Source organism: Chelonoidis abingdonii, chromosome 25 (assembly GCF_003597395.2).
Source record: "Chelonoidis abingdonii isolate Lonesome George chromosome 25, CheloAbing_2.0, whole genome shotgun sequence".
Classification (NCBI taxonomy): Eukaryota; Metazoa; Chordata; order Testudines; family Testudinidae; genus Chelonoidis; species Chelonoidis abingdonii.
In genome coordinates this window covers 2,540,105-2,559,335 of record NC_133793.1, presented here as the reverse complement: position 1 = coordinate 2,559,335, position 19,231 = coordinate 2,540,105, and positions in this window count along the sequence as shown.

Genomic DNA, 19,231 nt, shown 5'->3' with positions numbered 1-19,231 from the left:
CTTGGAGAATGAAAAAAGCCTGAAACATCCACCATCTCAAGAAAGAGCCCCAACATTTCTGTGGGGTATTGTGGAGCCCAGTGGGTGCCTTTGGGGGTTCTGATGAGTTGGACCAGAATGTTTAGAATTACATGAGCACCTACATTTGTTATTCTATTCCTAGGCCTATTCTGTTCTATTCTGCATCCTCTTTCCCATTGGAATTGTCGAAAGGTAGCCAAGATGCATATTTGCTTTGGAAATCTGATCCTTATCCGTGACATTCACCCCTGTGCAGAGGGCTAGCATGAGGCCTATGAACCACACAAGTCCCACTCAAGATCTCCAAGTGGGGTTTAAGCATGCCATAGCTGTTGCATCAGCCCTGTGCTGGCCTGTCTGCAAGGGGTGGTTGTCCCCTGACGTCCATGTCTCCCACTCACACACACAATTAAGAGCACCTGCCCTAGAGCCACAGGATGCTTTGAAAATTCCAGCCTGGGCCAAATTAGTGCTGTTAACCCTATGTTCTCCAGGGGCCTTTAGGCTTCCATGAAGAGTCAGTAAGAGCATCGGTAAGAGCATATGAGTCAACAGTGTGATGCTGTTGCAAAAAAAGCAAACGTGATTCTGGGATGCATTAACAGGTGTGTGTGACAAGACAACAAGGAAGCGTCCATTTCGTGCACTCTAACTCTGCACTGGTCAGCCTGCAACTGGAGTATTGTGTCAGTTCTGGGACACATTTCTAGAAAGATGTGAGAAATTGGAGAGGTCCAGAGAAAGGCAACAAGAATGATTAAAGGTCTCGAAATAATATAAGGAGGCTGAAAAGAATGGGTTTATTAGTTTGGGAAAGAGAAGACTGAGAGGAATGATAGCAGTTTTCACGGTATCTAAAGAGGTGCCATCAGAGGAGGGAGAAAACTGTTCAGCTTAGCTCTAATGATAGAAAAGAAGCAATGGGCTTAAACCTGCAGCAAGGATAAGAAGAAAGGGATTAGGTTGACTTAGGAAAAAGAGTTCCTAACTGCAGGGTAGTTAAACCCTGGAAATACCAATTGGCCCAGGGAGGTTGTGGAATCTCCATCTCTGGAGATATTTAAGAGTAGGTTAGATAAATGTCTATCAGGGATGATCTAGACAGTATTTGGTCCTGCCATGAGGGCAGGGGATAGGACTCGATGACTCTCAAGGTCCCTTCCAGCTCTACAATCGATGAATCAGAGAAGCTAGAACTAGAAATGACCCATCAGATCCCCCAGTCCATCCTTTTCCTAGTGGTGGGTTACTTCTCTACACAACAGTTCCTACACAACTGCACATTTTGCTGTGGCCTCATTTTAGCTATTTCCTCTCCACCTGCAGCACTGCAGTTTGTTTCTTCTGTGTCAGTGCAATCTTACTGCAGCACCCGCAATTAAATCACCATTAGTGACTCAGTGAGGCTGCGTTTTCTTCGCACATAGGCAGGGTTTGGATGTGACAGAGTTGTACTTTGCTCTAAAACTGCAAGCACTTTAGTGAGGGGGAGAAGAGGCATAATACAGTGGGTGGCCAGACAATGAAGTCCATTAAAAAAAAAGGGGATTCTTCAAAACTTCTTGTAAAAAGTATATGGCACATCTTTGTCTGGGGCTTTGTGCTGGCAGGACTGAGAGAGGAGTGCGATTTAGGTCTGCATTTCTCCTTCCACTGAAGTCCATGGCAAAACTTCCACTGATTTAGCACTGGAATGGGTTACCTAGGAAGGTGGTGGAATCTCCTTCCTTAGAAGTTTTTAAAGTCACGCTTAACAAAGCCCTGGCTGGGATAATTTAGTTGGGAATTGGTCCTGCTTTGAGAAGGGGGTTGGACTAGATGACCTCCTGAGGTCCCTTCCAACGCTGATATTCTATGATTCTGTGATTTCAATATCACGGGATCAGGGGCTAAGATGTGTTCAGAGGAGGAGAGGAGTGGAGCCAGAAGATATCATATTACATTGTTATGGCAGGAATCAGCAGAGAGAGCTGTTTCATATAGACTTACAAGTTCTGTTTCTTAGTGGTGAGCAAATTTTTAGGCTTTGAAGGAATGCTGTATTGTTGTGAGTTAATTAGGGAGTGGTCCTTGAAAAGAAACCATGTCAAGGAGCAGTTTTCTCTCTGGCTTATTCCTTATATTTGAGTAAATTCTTGAGACAGCATAGCTTCCTGGGAACTGGGCTTAGTCTCAGATTTCTGGCAAAGGAGCTTGTTTGCACATGCTTTGTGGCCACCTCTGTTCCAGGTGTTTATAATGTTAATAAAACAAGTGACACGTAGCATACGCCCAGAGTCTATATTACTGATTCCTTTTCCACTGGAAAGCCACCTTTTTGGCCCAGGATTCTGCTACTGTTCAGCAGAGGATTGACATTGGTGTGACTGTGGGATACCAGTGTTAGAAACAGGGAGTAGATTATATTATATTGTGTTGGATAACAATACTAAGGAATATTGATCCTGGTACCCTGAGTTAGGTTTTGTCCATCTCTGATGCCCTCAGCATTACCCTTTGTGAGAGGCAGGATTTGGGACTAGAAGGGAAATGGGTCTGTTCTGTTTAAGCAACTCCTATGTTCCTACAAAGACAGAAGATGCTTCCTATCAACAGATAAACAGGACTTTTGGGTAAGCCCAGAAAGTGACTTGTCAGCAAAATTTCCTTCCAGTAGCCACATCTGACAACCTAGCTGTTATAGCACACGTGCTATTAAACTGCTGGGGAGGGAGCTATCAAGCACACACTCCTCTGTATCAGTGCCCGGTGGTTCCTCTACATCTCTGGCTGAGCTCATGGCTTTTAACGTCCGCTCAGTGTTCACGGTCACTCTCTTCTCTCCCTCATCCCAGGCAAACCTTTACCCCCACATTCTCATGAGCTCCTCTTTGTCCCCGAAATTCATCAGATATTCCTCGAGACCCACAGCTCAGCCCTGCCATTTGCAGCCTGCTAAGAGGCACTGTGCATTGTTCTGATGTAATCACTAACTCAGCAAATTGCAGGATACATTTTAACAAGGCTTCTGTTAGCCCCTTGCTGTCACCAGCAGATTCATGGGCTTTTCCCCCTCTTTGACTTTAGAAGTATAAGACCAAAAATCCCAGCCTCAGAACTGCTAGGAGCCCCCTCCCCCCGATCCATAAGGAGTGGGACAGTCCATCTCTCCGTTGCAATACCCTCTGTGGATGCTGGAGTCTGGTGTGTCATGCAGGCATTCTGCGGTGTTGGGCTGATGGGTGCAGTCCTGGAAGGGAAGTACGTTTCTCCAGGACCTCAGGGTTACTCAGTGGAATTCCCCATGCAAGGCAGGGCCTGTGCTAAAGCCCCAGGACTGCTCAGCCAGCGACACAGCGATCTGTCTTGCAGGGGGTAGCTGAATATTTTGAAATAGGTACATACCTTGACTAAGTCACTGGCCGCGCCCGCCCCCCGCCCCCAGCCTTCAAGGAAGAGAGGCCTAGACAGGCCAGCCAGTTCTAATCCCAGGGGTACAGCACCTTGAAAGGGCTGGTAGCATGTTAAAAATCACCCCTCCCCCAGGAAATTACTATTTTATCACCTGGCTTATGGCAATACCGTGACACAGCACCTGGCAGTACCTGCACCCCTGCATCTACAATAGCAGGCATTTTATGGCCTGCATCCCAGATTGGCTTTGGTCATTCCTGTTTCATTGTTCCCCTGCTTGGCACCCAAACCTTTGCTAACAAACCATGGACAAGACTAGGAGTTCCAAACAGAGACCCTTTAAAGGGACCTGGTTTTCAGTGGGCGGATGCTCAACACCCAAAATCATGAGCAAGTTTTGAAAATCTTGGCCTGTATCTTTAAAAGCGCTTTCTTCAGTGCAAACACAGGCCTTGAACCAGCCTGAGCAAGTCACAGGAATCGCTGCCTCTGCTTAATCCAGCAGCAAAATCTCTTGTGCGGGCTTCAGTTCTCACTGCACCAATAGTTGCCATGTACCCATGAACGCAGCGTGCTGCAAACCCTTCCTAACCTGAGCAGACAGGACGAGAAGCATTGTTACATTCCAACAATGGCCGTAATTAATCCTATTTGCTATTTCTGATGCAGTAAACTCCCAGAGCCAGACTAAACTGTGGTGCATTGTCATGTCACTCGGAGTCCACTTCAGGCGCCGGAGGAGCATTTATATTTCTGGCGTCACTCTGCAGCTTGATTTATTAAGTCGGCTGGGTGGCCTCATCTATCTTCTGTGCCTAGGCTGTCGGGCCAGGCTGTGTTTGTTACATATTAACATATAGGGGAAATCACACAGCAGCTCCATGAACCCAAACAAGCCGTGTTTGCCTCACTCCTTGTAGGGAAAACGATCTCAGAGTGTCCCCAGCTCTCAGGAACTTTTGTGGAGCGAGTCAACTTCCGGGGGGAAATTTTGCTGAGTCGAGATTGACCCGCTATAGGAAACACAGCACCACCTGAACAATCCCGGGTGCGAGAGGAACACAGTAAAGAACTGCAGAGCAGACGGGCTGAGCAGACCCTTTTCCTTGCTTAGCTGAAGAGCCAGCAGCAGATCCTCAGCTCAGAAGATCCTCAGATAGAAACTGATTTACACCCGCTGAGAGTCTGGCCCTGCAGAACTCCAGCCATGGCAAAAGGGAAGAGAGATTCTTCCTGGGCTGCAGCTAGAAGAGGGCTGGGGGGGCAGGCGGACACGGTGCTGGGAAGACGGCAGGCAGGGTGATCTACAAATGGTGACCAAGCTCACTGGAATGTCACCAGTATTACACCAGCACTAAATCTGACCCCTGAAGGGAAAATGACCATACCTCAGTGACAGAAGTGATTTGTGGGATATCTCCGCTGGCCTGGGGGGGCAGTGATGGGGGACCGAGGAATGGGGCGAGGGACTAAGGAGAAGGGGTTGGTGGCAGGCACTGGGTTGGCTAGGGGGACCCATTTGCTAAGTGCTTGCAAGTCAGCCTCCCTCTGAGCCCTGGCATTTTCTTTCCGGCCCTACATAATAAAATGTACAAGTACTCCTCACAGCTCCAATCCCGCTGTCCCTCAGTGCAGGTGCCCAGCTCCTCTAGGAATCAGGCCTTTGGTTTTAGCAAACAGGGATTACCCTGGATGTGGCCCAGGCTGTACATTACTGTAATGCATCATCCAGGTCCCCTCTCCAGCATATGCCACACCCTATTTTGCAATTCCTCTGCCCATTTGCAGCTGCAGCTCACTGTGTCCCTGTGTTCAAATACAAGCTGACTGATGGGGGTGACCCCATCTGGTTTATACTGTCCCCTCTACTGCTCCAAATTACTCACACTAATCACACCCATTGTCCCTCCCCAACCCAGCCTGGTGGGTAATAAGTGAAGCGGGAGGTGGGTGTGAATGGCCCAGCCATTATAGCTACATAAATGCTCTTAAAGTGGCTGCTTGCTGCTTCCCATTGGCGCTCCCAGCAAGTTGCTTTCTACAGGACCCTATTACGCACAGCAGCGTGGCAGCTAAACGAGCGGCCTGAGCCATCAGGTATGCCGCTGCCTGTATGCAGAGACTGTGAGGCTGCTTTTGTACGAGTGCCCATTGCGCGGGAACGCTATTATTACAGTCCATTGAATCTGCTCTTCTATCTGCAGCCAGCCATCAATCTGCGCCCTCACATACCCTCACCTCTGGGCTGGCAGCTGTGTTTGCAGGAGGGAAAGGTAAACTAGGGAGGGGAATTCTGGGGCACGGAGGACTGGATACGTCTCATAATCTAGGTGATCTGAACCACTCGCTTGGCCCTACTCCCAGGGGCCTGATCCAAAGCCCACCTAAGTCAATGGGAATATCTGGCACTAAAACTTTGTCACAGCTCACTGGGAAAATGTTTTCAGGACCGGAATTCCACCCCCAATTCATCCCATATAGCAGCATGGTCTGGCGGCAGGGCACTGAGTGGCAGGTAGGACACCTGGGTGTTAGTCATTAGGCTTGGCTGAGTGGCTGCTTTCGGTGCTTCTGTTTCTCTTCACACCCTTACTGTTTAGACTGGAAGCTCTTTGACCCATATCTTCCAGCCTTCCACTGATTTCCAATCCCTTCGATTGTCGCACAAGGGGTCTCTAATAGGAATGACAATGACGCACAAAATGATCCCTGTTGAGTGTAGCAAGGTGGCCATCAGGGATTGTGCTGGGATTTATTTATGTCTTATTCATCGATTCCAAGGCCAGACGGGACCATTGTGCTCACTTAGTCTGACCTGCAGAACGCGGGCCAGAGACCTGCCCAAATTAATCCCGTCAGTGGAGCTTTTAGAAAAAAAAGCTCTTTTTGAGTCAGTAACTGAGAATCCACCTCAATGCTTGGTAAACGGTTCCAGTGATTCATTAAAACAAAATTAACTGGCTCAAGACCAACCAGGTGAGCAGAGAGCAAGTCCCTGTCCTGCATGCACCCGTCACTGGTACCCTCCCACTCTCCCTTCACCGCTCCTTCTTGCCATCTGATTCTTATACCTGCTCGTTGCAGCTTGCCTTAAAGAAAATTCAAGGGGGCCCTGATCCTAAACTGAGGCCCCTGGGTGCTACCACAACACAAATAAATAATCTATTTCTCCTAGCTACTTATCTGGCCCTATTCCCACACCAGCGTGTGCCTCACAGGCCTCGGGCTCCCTATCCCTGCTGCAGATGGAGAGCTGAGGCACAGGCTTGGTGACTTGCCCACAGAGAGTCTGTGGTGGAACAGGGAATTGCCTGAGGTCCTAGGAGTTCCAGGCTGGTGCCCTTAGCCACTGGCCCACCCTGCGCCTCCGGTAACAGTAATTAACAGTGACAGGAGCACAGGTGTTGTACTGCTTCATGGCCATGTGTACGCACCCCTGCGTCTACCCGGCAGCCTCTGAGCCACGGGGTGCAGGAGGAACCAGAGATTTCACGTCTCTGGGATTCGAGCATTCCCAGGAGCCTCTGTCACAAAGAATAAAGCTCAGCTTAGACCTGGGCTCCTTTTCCCTCCACCCTTGCGACTGAAGCCAGAAAACTTCAGTGGAAAAAAAGGTAATTGATTTCCTCCGTGTTAACAAGTCAATCACCAGGGTGTTTTTCTTTTTTTAATGACTCATAAGCAAGCTTGACATGCCTGTTAATTAAATAGCCATCCTGATTCTAATCCACTGAACGTTAATCATTGGAGGAATTAAAAGGTGTCAGCTATGAATACTCCATTATTCTAAGCGCTTTTCTGCGTTTGCTTCCAGGCGGGGGATCTTAGAGTGCAGCGCCCAGGTGCTGAGCAAACAGCTCAACGGAGTCAGGATTTGGGGAAATCTCTTTTCCCTGGTTTATTCTTGCAAACATTTTCTGGGCTTCGTTGGTCTGATTTGTCAGATATCTGCCTTATTGAATAATAGTTGGAGATATACCTATCTCCTAGAACTAGAAGGGACCTTGAAAGGTCATCCAGTCCGTCCCCCTGCCTTCACTAGCAGGACCAAGTATTGATTTTTGCCCCAGATCCTAAGTGACCCCCTCAAGGGCTGAACTCACAACCCTGGGTTTCTAAGCCTTCCTGGTTACCCTAAGTTTAGCCTCTCTACTTAATCCTATTGTCATTATCACCTTAAAGCAAACAAAAGGAAGTAGTTCTTCACCCAACACGCAGTCAGCCTGTGGAACTTTTTGCCAGAGGATGTTGTGAAGGCCAAGACTATAACAGAGTTCAAAAAAGAACTAGATAAATTAATGGATGATATGTCCATCAATGGCTATTAGCCAGGATTGTCCCTAGCCTCTGTTTGCCAGAAGCTGGGAATGGGCGACAGCAGGTGGATCACTTGGTGATTCCCTGCTCCGTTCATTCCCTCTGGGGCACTTGGCATTGGCTACAGTTGGGAGACAGGATACTGGGCTAGATGGACCTTTGGTCTGACCCAGTATGGACATACTTATGTTTCTCATGTTATGGATCGTATCTTCCATCCAGGTTGTTCCCAAGATACCTTGCAAAATGTTTTGATAGTGCAAAGCATACAGGAGTGACTGGGTAATGCAGCCACTTCTGGGGCACAGCATGGTAGCTGTTTCAACAGCACTGCAACTCAACCATTTCAAGCAGTAAGCAAAGAATATGACAACCAAAATCTGCCAAAAGTGATTGGCTCCCATCTCTGGTTCCTAGTGCTATTGGCACTCATGATGTGATGAGTCTGAAATGGAATGTTCTGCTATTTAAGAGCTCAGAATATAGGTCCTTGCATTGTTTGTGATCATGGCAGTTTGTGACTGCTTATCACTGCATGGAGAAAAATCTGAATGTGAAGCATGAAACGAGAGATGGATAAAGAAGAATCTTAATATTCAGCTAGCACAAGAATATTGTTGCAGCCTGACACTTTATTAGCCTATTTGTAATAAGAGAGAAGTAATCTGGTATGAGACATATTGCCAAGTAAAACTGTTTACAGGTCATGACTTCTACATGGAGATTACTAGCATTTTCCTATGGCTCCTGGGCTAAAGCATCTGCCTAGTTCACAACATTCTGACTACATTTGCCCATAGATCTGTGTTAGTCATCCAGACCCCCATGATGAAGCAATCAGTTAGATTTTCATTGCTGTATTAAATACTGGGGAATAAAAAGTGGTTGGGACTGATTTGGCCTCAGTGTAGTTGGATTGCTCTGTATAGGTGGTCTCAGTAATTGCAAATAAACAAATAAATAATCTAATCTGTCAACCTATCCCCATACACCCCCTCTATCTATCCATCTACCTATCCCCATACACCCCATCCATCTATCTATCTATCTACATATGCGTACAAAGGTCAGTTCTGGTCTTTAAATGTTTGCTTGGGATAAATGGGAAGTGGATTTTTTTCTCCTTCAGGTTAGTATGTGCTCATATTCCTCTTGGGAACTTAAAAGGGCTGAGGGTCTGTGACCGGGATCCCAGTGGGGAGCCAGCTGTGAATATTCCAATACTTAGATTCACCAACCAGCATAAAACAGCTTCTTTCTTACCTTGCTGGTTACTCAGAAATCCAAACAACACAGTTCCCTCAAATTGATCGAGCCTCAGGCCTCCATCCAGGTACCCATGTAATATAAGATGAAAATTTCTGTAAATCTTATTTCATCATATAAAAGTAAAGGTTCTACCAATCCCAGAGGATTGGACACATTACCTCCCAGGTTATTGAATATTCCAGATCTTACTCAAATACATGCTACAGCCAATTCTTATTAACTACACTAAGCTTTATTAAGAAACAAAAGAGAGAAAATATGGTTAAAAGATCAATATACGTACAGACACAAGTTCAATTCACTGAGGTGCAGATTCATAGCAGAGATGGTGAGCTTCGGAGTTGCAAAGAGTTCGTTCAGAAATAGTTCATAGGTTATAGTCCAATGTCCAAATATCATAGTCAGGGTGAACCAGCATACCTGATACCTCAGGCCTTGGCTACACTGGCACTTTACAGCGCTGCAACTTTCTTGCTCAGGGATGTGAAAAAACACACTTCTGAGCGCAGGAAGTTAAAGTGCTGCAAGGCGCCAGTGTAAACAGTGCCCCGGCGCTGGGAGCGCGGCTCCCAGCGCTGCAAGCTAATCCCCACGGGGAGGTGGAGTACCTGCAGCGCTGAGAGAGCTCTCTCCCAGTGCTGGCGCCGCAACCACACTCGCACTTCAAAGCGCCGCCGTGGGACCGCTCCCGCGGCAGCGCTTTGGAGTTTCGAGTGTAGCCAAGCCCTCAGTCTGCTGACTCAAACTTCTGATGAAGCCTAAGCAGATCTGAGATGACAGAATTAGGACCCAAGGATCTTTTATACAATTTCATGTCTTCTTTGACAAGTTGGGATTTCCTCCAGAAACAAAAGGTAGTTAGGATGACTTTGAAGGAGGCCCAGTCACAGGTACTTCGCTATAGAATTAACATAAGGCCATTTGCTTGTTCCTCCACCATTCACAGATTATTTGCTGTACATTTCAAAGAGAGATGAATACAGAGATTTCCCGTGTTTAAAATTCATTTAAATGCTAGGATCTTCTTTTGACCTTTGAATTATCAGAATACAGTATAGACAAGGACTGTTGATTACATTGTTGACCCTACTCATACATACGTAAATACACAAAACCACAAACATTATCTTCCCACATGTCTTTTGAGGGTTATTTATGTTGCAACATGTTTAACCCTTTCTGACCATGCATCACAGGGCCATTTCCTCAGATAGTATAAAGGGAGGCAGCTACATTGAAGTCAATGGAACTGAGCCCCTTTTACACCGCTTGAGAATCTGGCTCTTTATTTTAAAATCAGCTCAAATTTTTTGAGGTCACTTTTACATCCATAATTTATGGCATTGGCTCTCAACCTTTCCGGTCTGATTTGTCTTGTGTACTCCTGTTTCACCTCACTTAAAAACTACTTGCTTACAAAATTATACTTAAAAATACAGAAGTGTCCCAGCAAACTATTAGTGAAAATTTCTTTGACTTTCTCATTTTTACCATATAGTTATAAAATAACTCAATTGGACTATAAATATTGCACTACTTCCATTTAGTGTATAGCATACAGAGCAGTATGAACATGTTACTGTCTGTATGAAATTTCAGTTTTTACTGACTTCGCTAGTGCTTTTTATGTAGCCAGTCGAGAACCACTGATTTATGGCACCTGAAGCAAGTTAGTCATCTAACTACCTGCTTTGAGGGTGCAATTAGGTAGCAGGTGTTCACAATTCATTGCAAGGCATGTTTCAAAACCAGGTCCAAAATCACTTTCCTGCTAAAGTTGTAGCGAGGAGGCATTCTCACTGACTGATATAGTGATTCTAGCTGCTGTTCTTTGAATGGGAATCTGGGATCTCATGGCATTAAATTACCAGCCAGGAATTTTACAGGATAATCAGATCAGCTGATGTCATGTGTGTGTGTTTCTGTAGGTGTGTTTGGGGAGGAAATGTTTGCATTTCTGTGGATTTTGATCATGTCCTGGGCTCTCTGAAATCAGAAATCAATACCTGATTTCCATTGCGGCCCTGAGCAAGCGTGAGGGGAAGATCCAGTTGGTGTCCCTGGGCTAGGCTTAGGGGTGGGGCTGGAAGACGGCTGCAGTGCGGTTTAAGGTTAATCTGCCCTGCTGGAGCTGCATCCCTTTGCAGCAGGCAGCATACCCATCTGGCCTGCAAATGCTGAGCAGCAGAAAGCTACCTGCAGTCCAGATCATTGGTGTGTTACTGATGATACACCCCTTAGCAGGAGCTCGTTGAGATGTGTGCCATGATCTCTCTGGATCCTGCACGATGCACAGAATAAAGGGCCAGGAATGGCACCAGGCTGCCAGCATCATTCTCGGTGGAGTTGTCAATGCAGCGGAGTAAGTCATCTCCATTTTGCACTGCTTCAGTCCATGCAAATCCATTCCTGCGGACAGAAAATTGGTTTGGAAAACCTGTGATCAGAGCAAATCAGAGCCCTTCCTGCTGCTGCCAACTGCCTCGAAGGGTTCAGGTTCCCATCATGGGGTTTGGTGAAACAAAGGGTTAATTAGAGCCAGAGCAATGTAGGGCACGAAGCAGCCTAATCAACTAAAACACAGCAGATGGCAGCATTGGTCCATTTTCCTAGCAAGCAAACTCCTTCCCTGCAGTGGTTGCAATAGGGCGTTCACTCTCCCTGACCCCGCGGATGGGAGTCTTTACCTTGCAAATTACATCCCTCTTGGAGCTGTGCAAACCCTACATTTATCGAGTCACTTCAATCAGCCATTCGGGGAGTTTCACAGTTGAAGGAACCATTCTGTTTTCACATTTGCTGGGTCTCTCAGCCCAGATGTGCCTTTCTGTGTCAGGGAAGCCTTTAAAACTCTCTCCGTCTCTCCCCTGCCTTATCTGGGGTCTGGCTCCGGCTTCCATTCCTAGGCGTGGGAGGTTATTTCAGTGCTTTCAGGAGGGTCTGATTCAGTGATTTCAGGGCCAGAGGAAGCAGTGGCCAACATAGAGATCACCCCTTTTCTAACTCCTCCTGCGCTCAGTTCATTGGCTGAGCATGTTTCTATTTGCCAGACTGGGACAAGAGGGTACCAAGATGGCACAACACCCTGAGAGATTCCCTCGGCAGAGGCCAAGGGGCTATGTGAGAGTCAGAGAAACCGCAGCAAGCTACCGAAGGAGGATGTTCTCTGCCTGGGAAGCACAGCGTCGTATCTGCCGAAGATTTCTCTTGTGATCTCTTCTTCTTCTTCCTTCTTTCCACAATAAGAGTTCCACAGCTTTAGAGCTTATGTGCAATTGTTTGGCTCTCACGTGCAAATGAAGCTGCCATGAAGTGAAGCCTCTGCAAGAGAAGGGCCATTAGGCTGAGGATGAAATCCAGCTCTGTGGAAGGGCTGGCACACAGACCACATGTCACTGAGGTCCTTGGAAAGGAGCTGGGGGAGCAGACTTTGAGCATGCCAGCTGACTGGTGTGGCTGTGTTGTTGTGTAAATACAGTCAGTGAACCACCACTCCACTGCTACCATCACAGTCCCGTCGCTCACGTACCCGACATCCGCCGGAGCTTGCACTGGATCTTTGAACTGTAAGCTTGTGAAATTGGAACGGAGGTCACTGAACCTGAAATGTGCATCCCAGCAGGCTGGGGCTGATGTGCAAACAAAGTAAAAACAGCTCAGCCTGCCACATCCTTTTACTCTAAAGAACAACTGGACAGAACACGCAGAGCCTGACTGGCTCAGCAGAGTCTGAATCTGCACCCCGCATCATGCGCGTCCCACCTCCTGAAGTCCCGGCACTGCTGAGGACGCCTGGGCTGCAGAATGACTCTGCTGGAGAGTTCTTGTCCAGGGTTCTAAGCTGCTAATCCTATAAGGAGACATTGTTCTGCTAGTAACCTAGAACCCATATGAGAGATCACTTGATCATTGCCTGTTAGGTTAGGTCACTCCATCTGGGGCATTTAGCATTGGCTGCTGTTGGTAGACAGGATGCTGGGCTGGATGGACCTTTGATCTGACCCAGTATGGCCGCTCTTATGTTCTTAACCCTCACTAAGCTATGCATTGTTACTCCAGGACACTTTACAGTCTGCACAAACAAACAAACAAACAAACACAACCCCATCCTCTCTCCACCTCTCAACCAAGATTAAGAGCAGAGTTCGCAATGATGTCTCATATTACCACGGTCTCGTTACTGAAATGTGGAAGGAAGTACATTTACTAGGACGTTCAGACATCTTATTGTCCAAGGGAATGAAGAGAGCTCCCTGAGATGTCCAGTGAGTTTGGGATGCAGTGTCTCCTGGCAGCACATCCAGTGACACTCTCTAGGGAGTTCCCATATTCTGTTGTATAGAAAAACCACTTGGGACACTTGATATTTTCCTCCTTCAGATTTCCCCCAATCCTCACTGAGCACATCCTAACCCTGGTTTATTAATGTAGGGTTGCTAGTGAATGCTGAGCTGCTCACAGAGTTTCTTTGTTATTGTAGGGTTGCTGAGCTATGCAGACGGAGTTAGTTCTTTTCAGGGTTGCTCGGGGTTACAGGCTAGTGAGATCTCCCTGCTAGTGGAGGTATCCAGTGATGGCTGCCCTCTGGCTGCTAAAGGTTTAAAAGGAAACTAAACATGAAACCAGAGAACGAAAAAAATAGCAAGAATGACTGTCAGCGTCACTTTGCCCACATACTGCCTGCCAGCTCCACCTGGTCCATAAGCCACTCAGGCCACGCTCCAGGAAACCCTTATCCAGGGGTATAAATCAGTGCCCCTCAATGAGCCATGCTTCTGCCCCTCAGGCAGGACAGGTGTGAGTGGACATCACAATAACATGCTAGTAATACAGGACATTCTAATTTCAGCTGTGATCATCTAGTCTAATGGACCTTCCCCAAAGGACGTCAGAAATGAGGCGTGTGTGCCAGCACCAATGGAGTGCAGCCCTCGGCGTAGTGCACCACAGCAATGGGATGAAAGATTTTGTCAGGGACAGTAGAGTTAAACTGCCTTAGATCTCAAGCTTAGCAGGATAGGGAACAGGGGCCAAACTTTCAGGGACTTGTAGACTCTAAAGCCCTTTGAAAATCTGGCCCCACATATATGCAAAGAGTTTTGCACTCCTATGGTATTTTGCAAGCCAGAATAATATTGGAAGGAAAATAAGGTGACCAGATGTCCTGATTTTATAGAGACAGTCCTGATTTTTGGGTCTTTTTCTTATATAGGCTCCTATTACCCCTCCCTCCCTCCCTCATTTTTCACGCTTGCTGTCTGGTCACCCTAAAGGAAAAGTATCATGAGATATTTAACACCCACGCAGAGCAAACAGGATCTTGGTTATCCCCAGGTTATCAACAACTCAGTTGATCAAGAGCAGAAGGATGAAAGGCTGTGTTGAACCTGGGTTGCAGGTTCTTCATGTGCAGGCCTGAGGCTTAGTGAACTGAATGATGGCCTCCATGCTGTGGGTGCACATGCCTCAAGCATGGCATTGTAGTTAGTGATGAACAGACTTGGTATGGCACAGAGATTCCACCTGGATTCATTATCCTGGCTTGGGCAGACCGGCAATTTTGTGCACGGAACAGGCATGGGGCTCATGGCAATGGCTGCTAATGTGAGCATGCCTGTTTCCACAAGGCTGACCATGCTCGTGCAGGTGCTGAGGGATGAAATTCAGGGATTGGCGACTGACAATTTATTCCATGGTATGTGCTCCATGTTCTGTTGGGCCAGCTAGTTGTGGATGCATGAAATAAGGCTTGTAAATCAATAGGCACTTGCCAAAGCTGCCAATTCTTCTCTCCAAGAGAGCCCGTAATCCAGAAAGCAGGCCTCTGGAAGTTGTGTTTTGACGGAGCTCCTGCCCAGAAGCCTGGAGCAGCTTCACACTCAGAATCCTTTTCCCGTTTAGAAGTCTGCAAGCTCACCGGGCTCTGCGTTAGGTACCGAGATGTATGGCTTGAATGAAGGGTCAGGTCAGTGGGAGTTAGGTGCCTAATCTGTTTTGTAAATCCCCATTGGCATCCTAATACCTTGAGGCTAATACCTTGGTAATTCTGCCCCAAAGTCCCTAACAAACTGTGCCAGGCAATATCTCTCCTCTGATTCAGATCTGGTGCCCAGTTCCCTACAGAGCTCCTGCAACAGATCTCGCTTCACTGCTCCAAGGGCAATCATACAGTAACCTCTAAATTCTGGGAGCTGCTACAGACACAACTGGGACAAGTTCAGGGTTAATAGAGTTGCTCTTGTTTTTAACAGACAGTTCAGCTTCCTGGCTCAGGTTCTCTTTAAAGTATCACCGAACTTAATAATGGTGAAGCCACTCCAGTTTAATTTATTGGCTCAGTGCACACACCCCATGAAGGACCCATGCGAATGGAGCAGATACCTGAATAATGGGACATTGCAGTCACGGCACAAAGAGAGCAGCACATGCTCATCGGGGAGCTGCTCTGCTGGTGTGTCGGAGGGCTAATCTTGTGTTATCATCCATAGAATACAATTAGTACAGTGTTATCAGGGTATTAATAGCGTCAGGGTGTGTGTGAGAGAGAGGGAGGGCTTTGGAGGATGTCACTGTCATGTAATGATAGAGCTGCCAGTGTTTAGCTGTGGTGAGCTTTCCGCCAGTGCCTGGGAAGTGGAAGATTTAGCCAAGCAAATTACTGGTCAGGCTAATGTCTGCCCTTGTCAGTCCCACTCTTTTATTGCAGCATTTGTGGGCTCGCTGTCCACTGGACATGCAGTCTCAAAGGGATGGTTGGTGCAGGCTGGTGGCAGTTTTTGAACAAGCAACGAAGAAGTAAATAAGCTACAGGGAGGAAGAGCAGAGACATCAGCAGGAGTGATTCAAAGCCAAAGCCTGTCCACCTTCTTTTTATCACCGGGTCTATCTAGAGCGCCTGGCTAGACAACATGCATGAGCCCTGAAAGGAACAAGCTTAGTGTGAATCTTTTTCTGATGGCAGGCACTTGAGTCACAGCGTCAAGTCATGAGTGCATATGCAGGACCCAAGGGGCACCCAAGGGGTAATGCCATCTTACTATTCCAAAGTGTCTCAAACTTGGCCCAAGGACGAGCTTGTCAAGGGGCAAGGAGTTCTCTCTCTGTGGGCACAATCAGCCCTTGGCTTCCCTTGCCCCTTGCCAGGGAGGGAGGTGGAAGTCCCTTTGGCAAGTCTGCTAGCAGCCCAGGCAATACACCATACTGCTGAGCCCGGGCCCTCGCCCGCCCTCCATTCATACCGGGCGCAGAACCATGAGAGCGAAGTGAGATCAGAAACGCCCAGCTTCCAGCATGGATTCAGCTTCCAGTGTGGAATGGGCTAGTTTCAGTAAAACAGCAATGCTCCTAGGAACCCTAACCCACGGGGTTGTGGAGAAGAGTGTGGAAATATGATCTCCATAGGGCAGAAGACAGGTAAGCAGAACCCCAAAGTTACTATTTAAAAAACAACCCCCCCATCCCCAACAAGAACAAAACCAAAACAAAGGCAAAGCCACTTCATGATTTTAGAACCAATCTCATGAGAATTTTCTGGGACTAACTCAGGATTTTTGACTGCTTAGGTTTGGCAGCGCTGAATCTGGAACATTATTTACAGATCAGGAGAATCTAGACATGGGCCTGTGATACAGACTTCAGATCCAGACCCAGACCCAGACTTTCCCCTAATCCAAGGGGTGTTTCGGATCTGGGGATTTGGTTGGGACCCATCTCTGTAGAACTCTTCTGCTCAGACAAGTCCCCATTGCCAGCAGCTGAAGAATGAATGACTGAAGAAACCCCTATCTGTGGTCATGGCGGCCGGTATGTTAATCGCTCCTAGTGGCAGGGTTCAAGGGACGGTGCAGTCAGTAAGAAGAGGGGGTAGCGGGTGCAATAAGCATAGCTTTCCTTGAGTGCAGAGCCAATGCTACTTGGGTAATAGCATCTGGCTGGGCTGCATGATGGGCTCCTCTCTTGTCTGTGAGAAATGCTGCAGTGGGTACTGCTCTGCCTGTAGGACGGCACTAGGTTAAATCCACATGCAGACTGAGGAGAATGTCAGAGGATACCATTTCAAGAGAGAAACCTCTTTGGACAGCTGGCCCACTCTGGCTGCCATTTGAGCCAGCCCTGCAAGCGACCCATCTAGTACCCCATTAACTCCACAATAATCTTTGCATGACATTCCTCCCTGCAGAATGAGCTGGCTGGCTGGCACCTGGTGGCTTCCCTCCGCTGGAAATGGATGCCAGCAGAAATGCCTAGCAGCGTGGCGTCCAGAAAGAGTGCTAATCCTGCAGAGACTCTGCTTCCAGACAGCAGATCTTCACCTTGTGGACTGAGGGATTAGCCAAAGGGACCATCTGAATTGGAACAGCAGGTGCCAATTTTGGCCTCGTCAGCCTCAGGAGACCATGCTGTTCTCTTGATAACTTTATTATTTTAATACAAAAATTGAAGCCTTACCTTCTTAACTTCAAATGAGGCAGGATGTATCTCTAAGCCTCCCCTTCCTCCACCTGCAACTGTGATTCTGGGAGAAATTAAATCCCTCCTTTTCTGAGGACAAAGGAGTCAAGGCTTTCCTTTTCCTGTCCCCTGACGCTGTAGCAATAGAAAGGAAACACTTTGCTTTTTAGTACAGCCTTGCATCTGAGGAGCTCCAAGACCTTGCAACTCTCTTGCGAGGCAGGAACTGCACATATCATTATCCCCTGTTATAGACTGAGAAGCAAGGTGCAGAGAAGTTGAGTGACACCAAACACTGAAGCAGAATTAGAACCCATGAGTCCTGACTGAGCTTTTGGATCATGGTGAAAGCAGAAAATGGTAAACATAGGAACTGCTCCTTGGGATGGCATGACATTAGGGTTTCCTAGAATGCTTTGCTCCATACCCTTTAAAGCTCTTGATCTGTCTGCCTGCTCAATCTCTAAACCCTTCTTTTCTGCTTGCTCTTCTCCAAGCACAACATGGGGGCTACTGGAGCAAAATAGTTTAAGAAGAAGAAATTTGCCTCGGTCTTATGGAACATTTCCATGTCTCATGTCCTGCAGAGTGTTTGCCACTTGTGTTTAAAACACCAAAGTTTACCCCAGTGCTTGTACTCTGTGTGTGGGGAGGTGGGGGGGGGAGGAGAAAGAATCATCCACTGTGCTCTCTACTTTCAAGAGGTTGACTCATAAGAATGACCAGACTGGGTCAGACCAAAGGTCTACCTAGCCCAGTATCCTGTCTTCCGACAGTGGCCAATGCCCGGTGTCCCAGAGGGAATGAACAGAACAGGGAATCATCAAGTGATCCATCCCCTGTCGCCCATTCCAAGCATCTGGCAAACAGAGGCTAGAGAAACCATCTCTGTCTATCCTGGCTAATAGCCATTGATGGACCTATTCGCCATGAATTTATCTAGTTCTTTATTGAATCTTGTTACAATCTTGGCCTTCAAAACATCCTCTGGCAAGGAGTTCCACAGGTTGATTGTGTTGTGTGAAAAAATACTTCCTTTTGTTTGTTTAAAAACTGCTGCCTATTAATTTCATTTGGCAAACCCTAGTTCATGTGTTATAAGAAGGTGTAAATAACACTTGATTTACTTTCTCCACACCAGTCATGATTTTATAGACCTCTGTCATATCCACCCTTTGTCGTCTCTTTTCCAGTCTGAAAAGTCCCAGTCTTATTAACTTCTCTTGATACGGCAGCCGTTCCATACCCCTAATAATTTTTGTTGCCCTTTTTCTGAACTTTTTCCAATTCTTTTTTGAGATGGGGCAACCACATCTGCATGCAGTATTCAAGCTGTGGGTGCACCATGGATTTAAAATTTAAAAAAATCATGCTGATGCTAATCCTTTAATATCTAAAATCTAAAGGCTTATTCCTAAAAAGAAAGAAAGAAAGAAAGAAAGGTGAGAGTTAAAATTGGTTAAAGAAATCAAATACATACAATAAATGCAAAGTTCTTGGTTCATGTTTGTAGCAGTGATGGAATAAACTGCCAGCTTAAGTCAAGTCTCTGGTTGCTTCTAAATAACTGGAAGGATGACAGTCCCTTGTTAGAATGTGCCCATTAGTATAAATCCATAGGCCAGAGGTTTGAGCAGGAAAGAGGCAAAATGGAGGAGTTTCCAGGGCCTTTTATAGCTTCTGCCATGTGGAGGGAATCCCATTGTTCTTACTGTGGAAACTTACAGTAACAAGATGGTGGTTGGAGACACACAGAGAAGTCACATGTCCATGCATTTCT